This window comes from Homarus americanus, unplaced genomic scaffold (genome assembly GCF_018991925.1).
Source record: "Homarus americanus isolate GMGI-L3 unplaced genomic scaffold, GMGI_Hamer_2.0 scaffold45848, whole genome shotgun sequence".
Lineage (NCBI taxonomy): Eukaryota > Metazoa > Arthropoda > Malacostraca > Decapoda > Nephropidae > Homarus > Homarus americanus.
Window position 1 is genome coordinate 436,639 of NW_024727688.1, and position 12,035 is coordinate 448,673.

A 12,035-nucleotide genomic window follows, 5' to 3' on the forward strand; every position below is an offset into this window, starting at 1 on the left:
CTATTTATCTATTAATTTTAATTTTTATTTGTTTTGTGTTTATGGATTTATTTGTTAATTTACATTGTTTTGATGTGTTAGTTTAGGTACACATTAGCTAGAAAATTCCTTGATGTCAATGAAATATTCTAATAACATCCCAAACGTTCTTACCAGCCATTTCTTCCTTAATTTACCCCACAACAAAAGCTTCTGTAAAAACAAAAAAACAAAAAAACCAGAAAACAAATATCTTGTTCTCATCACTGTAGCTCTGATGGATTCCTCCCCATCACCTTAAAACTCTCCCCATTCTTTTTTTAATGTATGTTTTCCATCACCACTAAAGCCCCATCACTTTATTTTCTTTTATGTGACGAATGCATCTTCCATCAGTACCCATTTATTTTGTACATTATGTGGCCCATCCCTCGTTACGATAGATGCTATACCATTTTCTACAGATACGATCACTTTACCATTGAGGGGGAAATAATGGAGAGTGGTAACAGTAATATGATGGTATGGATCAATAAAAGGGAAATAAAGGGAAATATTACGTCATGTCTTCAGTTAATAATTTAGCTAGTGTTAGTTCCTCATCGATGAAAACTGGAGGGAACTTAGGACTGGTTATGTCTGTCCGTTTGTGTGTCTGTATACGCTTGTTCGTCTTTTAGGTAAGCTGCGTTATCACCAACACCACCTTCCTCTCACACGACTGTCATCACCACGCATCCCATCATCACCACCTTCCTCTCCTACACACACTGTCACCACCACCACCACTAACACCTTCCCCTGCCACACGCCCACGCAACCCACCACCACCACTAACACCTTCCCCTCCCACACGCCCACGCAACCCACCACCACCACTAACACCTTCCCCTCCCACACGCCCACGCAACCCACCACCACCACTACCTTCCCTCCCACACGCCCACGCAACCCACCACCACCACCACCATCCCTCCCACACGCCCACGCAACCCACCACCACCACCACCATCCCCTCCCACACGCCCACGCAACCCACCACTACCACTAACACCTTCCCCTCCCACACGCCCACTCAACCCATCATCACCACCACCAAAATATCCGCCACCGTCCCACTATTTGATGCGCCTCCTAAGGTTCCATAAAAAATGGAAAGAGAAAAAATTGTCGTCTCTTGCAGGTGATCGCTGTCATCACCGTCAGTCATCCAGCGTGATACTCTCTCGTCAGTGTATAGCCCCTCTCCCTCCCTCCCTCCCTCCCTCCCTTTATCCATCCATCCCACTAGGCGCTTCCTTTTCCTCCCTCCCTCTTTCTATAAACTCCCTCCCCCTTTTTCTCCCTTCCATCATTAGCTCTATGGTCTTCCCTCTTACTATATGCTCCCTTTCCTACCCTGCACTTCCCTCCTACTTGTCACTATTTACTTTTTCCTTCTCCTACCAGTCTTTCCTTGCTCTCTCCCTCTCTACTCCCTCCCTTCGTCTCTCCTCCCTCTTCCTTCTCTACCAACTACTTTCTCCCCATCTCTCTCTCTCTCTCTCTCTTTCTCGCACGAGCTAGTTCTTCCCTTACCTTCTATCAATCTCTTCTCCCTCCTTCTTACCAACCACCTCCCTCCCACCAACCACATCCCTCCCTCATCCCTCCTACCAACCACCTCCCTCCCACCAACCACATCCCTCCCTCATCCCTCCTACCAACCACCTCCCTCCCACCAACCACATCCCTCCCTCATCCTCCTACCAACCACCTCCTCCCACCAAACACCTCCTCATCCCTCCTACCAACCACCTCCCTCCCACCAACCACATCCCTCCCTCATCCCTCCTACCAACCACCTCCCTCCCACCAACCACATCCCTCCCTCATCCCACCTGAAATATGTCTCTCTTTAATTTTGCTCTGGTAAGGCCATTTTTGTGACCCTCGCTGTATTAATATGGCCTTACCTTTGACTTTTCTCCGCCGTGGACGTTTTTATCCCCTTTACTTCATTAATATGTCCTTTCCTCTTATAATACTCAGTTAATATTATTTTTCCGACCATCAGTGTTCTTACCTTTATATATTTCTCCTATGACCAATTTTTTTTATTTGTTTTATATTCACCTCATCAATATGTTTTCACCTTTTTTTTTCCCCTTGTGGTTCCCTTTTTTTTCTGGCCATTACTGTGCTATATTATGCCTCTGTGATCGTTTCTTTCTCCCTTGACATATTTTATTTTTTTTCTGGTGTCTTTATAACTAGGGTCTGTTATATGTGAAGCCCCTATCTATCTATCTATCTATCTATCTCTGTCTGTCTGTCTGTCTGTCTGTCTGTCTGTCTGTCTGTCGGGGATATTCATGTCTGCTCGCACACTCGAAAATGAAGGCAATTTCCTATGTACATGCTATTTGAGCTCTTCATTTTAAGGAGTATCAGAGCCAGAGGTAAGGCGGTCCAATATTGCTCACATGTTTGTTTTTATTGGTAGGTATTAATAAACTTTTCCCAGAATTTCAACTCTTTCCTTCGATGTGGGAATGGAAATGATACCTAAGCAGTAAAAATAAATATATAAATAAATAAATAATGAGTAAAAAAAATAGCTAACCAGTAAACAGAGATAGCTAGTAAATAGTCGCAGGAAATATGATAAATAAAATAAAAATCCGATATTGAAATTGTAAACAGAGGTTCAATCAATCACAATAAGTAAGAAAAAAAAATTGAGTTAGTAAAATCCTGTTGACTATTCACAGGCTATAGAGCATTAGAGAAGTGACACGGGTGTTGTATAGAGCACAAGATGGAATACACAGCACTTGGAAATCGACAGAAAGCTATATTGTGTTAGGGAGGTTGAAGCTGGCCAAACCTGGGCTTTGGGGGAGGGGGGGGGGAGCGAAATTGGATGCGGTGAACGAGACGAAAAACTTGTAGTGAATCAGGAGTTTTGTGTTTCTCTTCTGTGCACTAACTGGAGAGAGAGAGAGAGAGAGAGAGAGAGAGAGAGAGAGAGAGTCAACTATCATTCTAACAAAAACAAAAGAAGCTTTATACGTCAAGTCCTGATTTGGCTTATATAAACGAACAATTTCAGTGGCAGCGACTCTTTTTTTTTTCCCCACTTGGCTAAGAACTTCTCATTCACCCTTAACACACTGCGGTCATTGTTATTATTGACTCTATTAGTAATCTTAAGATTTGGGGAGTAATATTAACCCATCAAAGACTTGTTTTAACCAATAGAAGCCACCATCAGCCTCTAACCTAAATAAGACAGAAGGTTATTGGAGTCTTTCTTATACCATACAAAAAAAAATCAACCAGTGTTCTTAGCTACCACGCACGTCTCCCTGTTGTTTATCTTCTCACAAATGATAAACTGTCTGTATTGTCAGTACCAGCACCACCTCCTGCTAGTATCGACCCAAACACTTCCCCTTAACCCCACCCCTACCCCACCCCACCACACCCCACCCCACCCCCACCACACCCCACCCCACCCACCCCACCCCACCCCACCCCACCCCTCCCACACACCCCTACCTCACCCCCTCTTTACTACTACCAGCAATAACACTACATACCTTCTGCTGAGTACACAATCACCCCAAAGGTACGGTCTGTAATTTCAGCACTACATGCCTGCAACCGCCACTATTGCCACCATAGGTATAGTGATGATACCACCATTATAATCAGCATCAGCATCATTATTATCGCTACCACCATACTTGTCATCTTAGCTATTGACGCACTCTTCATTACCAACACTACAATCACTTCCATTATGCACTTCAGCATTATTACCATAACCATCTCATCTATACTCCCATTGCCATTATCACCACCATCATCGCCGCTAAGAAGCCCACCTTCACCAACACCACCACCACATCACCATAACGATCATCACCACAAATCACCACCACTATCATCCTCCATCTCTTCAACCACTACCATCCCCATTACCACCACCTTTACCACCACTACCACCATTCCTTCCAACTTCAGAGCAGCCGTTGCCGATATCTTAATGAAGGGCAATAATGGCAATCCCTCAACTGATGTATGGGATTTAGACCAAATCCCTGGCCAGATCACGTTGTCTACGGCCGACCCAGGGAGCGGGATGAACCAGGGAATCCCAGGAGAAATGAGGTTGGTGGATGTCGTTAAAGACTTACCCGTTATACCCTGTTATATACCACCGTAACTGTGGGATATGTTGGATATAACCACCAGGAGCTGCTCACACCGTTTATGGCGGCTCTCTTGTTCTTGTGTTTATGTGTAGTGTTGTTGTTCGCTTCTGGGGTCGACGTGGGGAAGGAGGGGAAGTTTTTTTTTGTGTGGTAATGTACACTTAGGGGGACGACAGGGGAGGAGAGGGAGTGTGTTGTGTTTACGTGTAGTGTTACTGTATATGCCTCAAGAGTCAACGGGGAGGGGGAAGGGAATTGTTTTGTTCTTGTGCACAGTGTTGCAAAACCTACAGATTTAGGACATTGTTGTTGTGTAGAATGTTGTTGTAAGAAACACAGATTGTTGAGAGGGGGAAGGATGTTGATAACGCTTAAGTCTAGTGTGTACATAGAGACTGGTGTAGGAAGAGTTTTATGTAGTGTTGAATGCCACACAGGTTGTAGAGTGGAGTGGGTGCCGATGCTGTGTGTAGTGTTCCAGGTTTCACGGATTGAGGGGAAAAATGACGTAGTTCTTTTGTGTAGTGTTTTTTTTATTCTTCCGGGGTTGAGGGACGGGGAGGAGAGGGAGGGGGGTTGTGTCTATTATTGAAAGTTGCAGAGATTGACAGGGGGAAGGGGAGGAGCTTCACTGTCTATATTTTATCCTGTTATTATCCATCACTTCTTAACTTCTGCTTGACTCCTTATTTTTCTCCATCACCCCTACGCAATGCACATCACTTCTAATCAGTCTCCATCACTCCTAGCTAATCTCCATCACTCCTAGCTAATCTCCATCACTCCTAGCCATTCTCCAACAGTCCTAGCCATTCTCCATCACTCCTAACCGTTCTCCATCACTCCTAACCATTCTCCATCACTCCTAACCAATCTCCATCACTCCTAACCATTCTCCATCACTCCTAACCAATCTCCAACATCCCTAACCAATCCCCACCATAATCTTGCTCACTTTCTACCGTACATTCTAATTCACACTTCCATTAAGTGTAACGCCCCCCCTTTCTCTCACTCTCCCTCCTTCTCTCACTGTCCCTCCCTTCATTCTCCCTCCTTCTCCCACTCTCCCTCCCTTCATTCTTCCTCCCTCTCTCCTACATTCTTAAGTTTCCAATCATTGCTACTGTCAGTATAGTTTCAAAGCTTCTTAGTTACCAGTCATTGTTTTTGTCGACATTATATATTGTCGTACACTCTCTACAGTTATCAGTCATTGTTGTTGAGAGAATATTAACAGTCATTCGTATTGTCTAGACTGTGCATTGTGCCTCTGTTCTCCAGTTACCAGTCATTGTTACTGTCAATACCGTTCATTGTTTTAGCGCTCCCAAGTCATTGTACCCAGTGGTTGTGCCTTAGCAATAGCAACAATCCACTGAATTATGGCTTTGTTTACACCATGAGCGTGCAATTGAAGGAGAGGTAACATAGTGAATTACTGCTCACACCGGAGAGGGAAAGACTATAGCCATAAACTGAATTTCAGAGCTGCGAATATATGTCTGACTATGGCTAAAGGGGGAGAAAGATAAGTTATAGACATGTAATGAATTTCAGATATTCGAGTTATATTTGACGTGTGTCTGGTATAGTGATCTTATCAAGGACAGGAGAGAATAGCCATGTACTGATTTCAGAATGAACAGTGCGTCTGATCTCTCTCTGTCCTGAAGTAGTCAAGTTAATAAGGAAATACTTAATCTTGATAGATAGATAGATAGATAGATATTACCCGAGTATATTACTGTAACTAAACTATCCCATAATAAGACTGGAATCCATTACGTGTAGGGTAGCAGTCGCACATTGTCCACGTGTATTAGTGCAGCTGAAACATTGCCTTATTGTAACTGAATGAGGACTTGGCAGACACCAGCCAAACATCCCTCTAACACTGGGTTCGAGCCCCGATGCGTAGGTATTTCACATGTCTTATATTACCAATACACTACAAATCTTAAGGCTGTTGAGGTTTCCAATTTCCAAAGATATGTTGCTCGTTACTTACCACACAAAAGGTTTTCTTTATTTGTGGCAAAAGTTTGGATCATTAAAGTAAATTTCAAAGGCATTTTTGTGACGGGAGTTCAAGACCAAAAGAGAGACTGCTACAAATTGCTTCCTGTTTCAACAAGATCATATTTCGTCAACTTAACCGGTCTGACTGCTTCCCTCTTTTGTGTGGTGACGACAACCCTTAATGTAATGAACAGTGCTGCACCCAAACATAACAACAGACAGGAGATATACGCGTGCTGGACAGTGCATGAATGGGAGCAGTTTGTACCCTGGAAGCATATAACCCCCCCGCCAGCCCTCATTCCCCATCTTCCCTCCAAGGAAGTTTATGGCTCTGCTCCTATCAAAGAAAATGAACTTGGGGAAATAAATGCGCATGGTGTTCACTTTCCAGTTTATCATCATTGTTTGGGTAACTCTGCGTTGGTTTTATGTTGAATTTTAGAAGTGTGTGTGTGTGTGTGTGTGTGTGTGTGTGTGTGTGTGTGGGGCATTATAATTAAGGTTTTGACATTATATCGTTGGGGGGGATTAGTTATAGATAAGAACAAATTATAATCAAAACAAACAAGAGAAAGAGAAATAGAGAGAGAGAGAGAAAGTAGGGATGGGTAGAGTAGGGTGGTCGACGGTCATTCACAACTAACTAAACAATTATGGGGCGGGAATTAATGAGTAACGAGGGGCCGGGCATATAATTGGCTGGGACACGGTGGTGGTGGTGGTGGTGGTGGTGGTGGTGGTAGTAGTGGTGGTGGTAGTGGCCGACCAAACAAAGGGTTATTACCACCACCACCCCGCCGACGCCGCCCGACCTCTTTCTGTTTGTTTCCCCGAATTTTTTACTTTCTCCACCGACTTACGACCGTGTGGCTTAAGTGCAGCGAGGATTGTTAAGTGATTTGTCTATCTATACTAATTATCTCTCAGTTTATCTCTCTATCTCTCTCTCTCTCTCTCTCTCTCTCTCTCTCTAATTAGTTCGCTTCCACCTTTGTTTTTATGTTATGTTGATGATTCTTGGCTGCTTTTTTTTGTATCTCTCTAGTCGTTAACTCTTTCTTTCTCTATTTCTCATTTTGTATTTTCAATGTTTAAATTTTATCTTATTGGATATGTTGCCCTTTTGGTTATGCATGTGTGGCTTAAATTGGTCTTTTGTGCGGTGAATATTGTTGATTGATGCCTCTCTCTCATAAAACTAAGAAGGGTTGTGGCTCATTCAATAGTTAATGAGGCAGGTGAAGTTCTTAATATTATGGTACAGTTTACTGACACAGCCGGTGGTGATATCATGAACCATATGTTGAATTCAGTCACAGCTGCTTGGTGAATGACACACAAATAGGCATTCATGGGAAAGATGAAAGAGGTTAAGTTATCATTCCCCCCCTCCATTATGGGAAGGATATGTCTATAATCAAACATCATTCAGTCCTCTTTTTCCTGTGAGTCAAATGGTGGTATATCATCTTGACAGTCTCTTCCTTTCCACTAGAGTTACTCCTATCATCCACCATCATAACTGCATAATTTGGGTGATGGGATTAATTCTAACGTATAGGAAGTAACTGTCGGGATGATGTGTGATTACTGATATATACTGACATGATTACATTAATGCTTAGGAGCGGCTGCATTCTGACGGAAGCTTTAATTGTCTACCACGAACAGTCTTGGACCACCACCATTGAGAATACTTTTTGTAAGTCAACGGCTCTTATATTTATATGTTACGTCTCTGAGGGATAATCATGCAAAATGTTAACAGTCTGCCCTATAAAAAACATTACAAGAATCACAAGTAGACGGACAAAGACAACTGTGTCATCGTTTCTGTGTGCGATGTAAATACTGGGATGTTATTAAATTAATCTAGCATTAGGTTCCCTTCCAAGGAGGGTGATTACGCTTATGTACGGGTTAGCAGCATGTAAGAGGGGGGGGGGCGCTGCTGGCCACCTCGTCAACCTGTCACCTCCAGGAAGCAGGTAGACAGGTGTTAATGATCCAGCTCATGGCCTAATTAACAGTCGTGTCTCCCAGGTAGGTGCACGATAGTCTCGCTTTACCCCCTTAGTGCTGACATTTGCATATATGATTTACATTAACATTCATGATTAGCGTTTCCTTTGCGAGGCGAGTTTCTGTTGATTAATGTACAAACATGTTAGGACATTAAAATTTACATAATTCTGGTAATAAGAATTGAAGATATACAGCTTACACTACACGTGATTAGTATTTTATTTGAAATGAAGGTACAAATAATGATAATTTGGTTCATTAGAATGATAATTATATGTAAGATGAAGCGTATAAATATGTTCCATTAAGTGTACAGATTAATGGTTCCTCTCAAGCCCTTCAAGGTCATACTGCGTCCTGTGATCACCCGAGGAAAGATCTTGATAACTTCACGTCATATCACTGTGTTGCATTAAGGAAATATTTATAAAAGATGTTCTTATGACAAGCTGATGTTTAACTTCTCACTACGACCATTAATCATCAGTGAGTCTTATTATCCATTAAATTTTATCAATAACTGATGGAGATTAATTTTGTTTTCAGTAGAGTTCAATTAACAAAGGTAGGGATTAGTTATAGTTTTAGTAGAATTAATTTAAGAACATAAAAACTGGCTTAACATAATTAATTTTCAACAGGCACAGTTTATAATAGAAAAGAAATATGAGGCTTATGTGCAGCGTTCATTGTCTCCTTCATCAAAAAGATTCCTCAGTGATTGTTAGTATTACAGGACCTACAATGATAACCTTCTATTACTGCCTAACAACGCCACACGCCCGGGCTGTTGAGGGTAACATTACTAACATGAGTCTAATCTCCACAAAATAAATGATAAATTTACGATAAAGAAAAATATCGAGTTAATTCACCTAATTAAATTCTGATAATGAGCGGTGCTTCTCCAAAAATAAATTAGATATTGTGTGAAACTTTTGGTAAATGTTTTAAACAAAAAAGTGTTAGTAAAATAATTACCGGTATGGTTTTTTTATATTCAGCTCGAGATAATTTTTCAATCACGCCTCTGAGGTCGTATAGATAGATCGTAGAATTGTGTCCTATGGAAAATTTTCACAAGGCCGGTATGGTGTAGATGTTGGTGTACTCACTGTGGTGGTGGCCGGGCGTTGTTGACTGCGGTGTAAGATTCCTACGAGACTTTCACTAAATTCCACCCTCGGAGGTCTATGGACACCCGAGAACACACATAACTTGTCGTGGGCTCTCAGCCACTATCTCATGACTAGGAATGTAAAACAAGACCCAAATTCTCCCAAGTTCGTAGTTTAGTTACTGGGGATTCGATTCAAGAGCAGATGTAACGACGGGTAACTTGAGATAAGACATGGAGATAGTTATCAACATGGAGTGGATGTTTTACTATGACTTTACCGTAACTATAAACTTTATCTCATTCCCAATAAGGAACAGTAGTATTACGTGTGTGTGTGTGTGTGTGTGTGTGTGTGTGTGTGTTGGCAGTGGATGTGTGGGTATGTAAGGTATGTCACAACATTACCAAAGTTTTCCATTAGTGTAAGATTACGGCATGACTCGCCTAATGCGTTTGTGAATAGTTTGTGGTGGTGCGGTCAGCGGGTACAGTGTGGTGATCCGAGGGAGTGAGGACCTGTCCGTGGTCTCCTCATACAACATAACTCATATCCAACATATTTTCCAAGATAATGGGTCTCATGTCATTTACACTATCTACTCTACATTTCATTTCGACCTAATTTTTAACATTCATGCAATGATTTTTCGCACAAATTATGCTCCAGTAATACAGTTATATTAATTAAACTGAAGGATGAAAGATTACTGGCAGTTGTGAAATATCATGAACCAATTCCAGGTAGAATCCATGGTCGGGGTTTACAAAAAAAAATATACGATGGGATTTTTTATCCTAAGCGGCGGAAAGTGTTCTCATCAAAATAAGATCCGGTCGAGGTTGATGGACTTTGGAAGTTGTCTTTATGATTTAGCTTAAATTATAGTTAGTCGCGTGAGTTATTATCATTCCATCTATGAAGAAAATTTTTATGCACAAAACTCAATGATCTGTGTTGTAAAACCTCGCCCCAGTACTTCTCTAAACACGTCTAGATAATGGACTCAAGCCTCAGGTGTAAAGATAAGTATTTTCACCCCTCGAGTAAGATAACTTAATCCCTTAAATACATATGTTGTCTTAGGTCCTTGAATACGATGACATTAGGCAGATATAAGTCTCTATACAGTTGCGTTTGTTCAAGGTCCTTATACCCCATCGTGTCAATGTGTCATAACAGTTCGTAACCTTTGAAAGAGTTTGACTACACATTATATTTCATTATTTTCGCAAATTATGCACAAAAATACCATCAAAATATCCTCCGGTTGTTTCTCGTACTTGATCTTTGATGTTTAGTGTGTATGATGAATATAATTGAAAAATGTTTATGCTTGAATAGAGATAAATATTATATTCATGTTTGATGCCAATTATGAGGAGTGTATGTCTGTTTGTCTATCCTAAATTATTATATTATGTAAGGGAAAAATTATGTTATTCTAAGCATGTGAGGAATGTGTGATGCAGAAAGGAATTGTACACTTGAGTAAACCAAAAATTATATTCTGATCAACATTCATCACATATTTTCGTCGCTCCCACGTGGATTACTGCAAGCACATTGATAATTTTGTAGTATTCATGAAAATAATTAATTGCGACAATTTTTTTTTTATTCTGGGTTGCAGTAAAACTAATAATGATCTGAATATAAACCAGTGACACTCAAAAACATTTTACCGGATTAACAGAAGCGCTGTTCACTTTTTTTCCGCGATTCACGTAATTGAAACCGATATATTACAAATTCACTTACGGACTTATGAAATATATTTGTTTTGTTTTTTGCTCATGGTAATTCTTCTCACACATATACTGCATATCCCGTCTTAAACTACAGCTGGTTTCACTCATTAAGATCTACCTTAACTACCTTTACGTAACTTAATCACGTTATTTAACTTTTACATAACTAGTCTGATTTTACACTTAAGAAGGGTATATATTTTTTTTATAAATGCAGCACATAGTGGAATACACCCGGATGATCCCTAGACCTTGTAATTATAACTTATTATTATTATTTTTATTGTTATTATTATTATTATTGTTAGTTAAGGTTATACTGACCGGGGCAAACATAACCTTCTGGACTCCATAAAAATCTGTTAGTGTCATCGGCAGTCTTTTACGCACACACACACACACACACACACACACACACACACACACACACACACACACACACACACACACATAGAAGCTCATCCTTAGAGAAAGGTGACCCTTGGGAGCTGTTGTCCCTGGAACGAGACGGTTCCAGAAACGCAAGTCCCTGGAGTAAGGGGGTCCGTAGAACAAGGTGGTCCCCAGAATAAGGGGTCCCGGAAACAATGGTTCCTACAACGGCATGGTAGTTAGAAGGAGCTGGACTCTCTGGAACAAAGACGTGGTGATACGAGGTAATCCCCGGTCTGAAGTGGTCCCTGGTACAAATCAGTCCCCCAAAACGAGGTGGTCGCTGGTGCGTGGTGGCCTGTGAGTGATGCCGCTGATCACATTATTTGGCGCAGTTGGTGCCAAGAGGCCCATCAATTTTCGAATTAAGGGGAGAAAGGTCAGGCAGGAAATTCGATATAATGGTCATTTCACAATTTTCGTGTGGCCCGAGATAAGGGTTCATAAGGCGACTCGGTCTAGAACCCTCGGCTTTTATTGATACCGTCTCTCTTTTTATATAT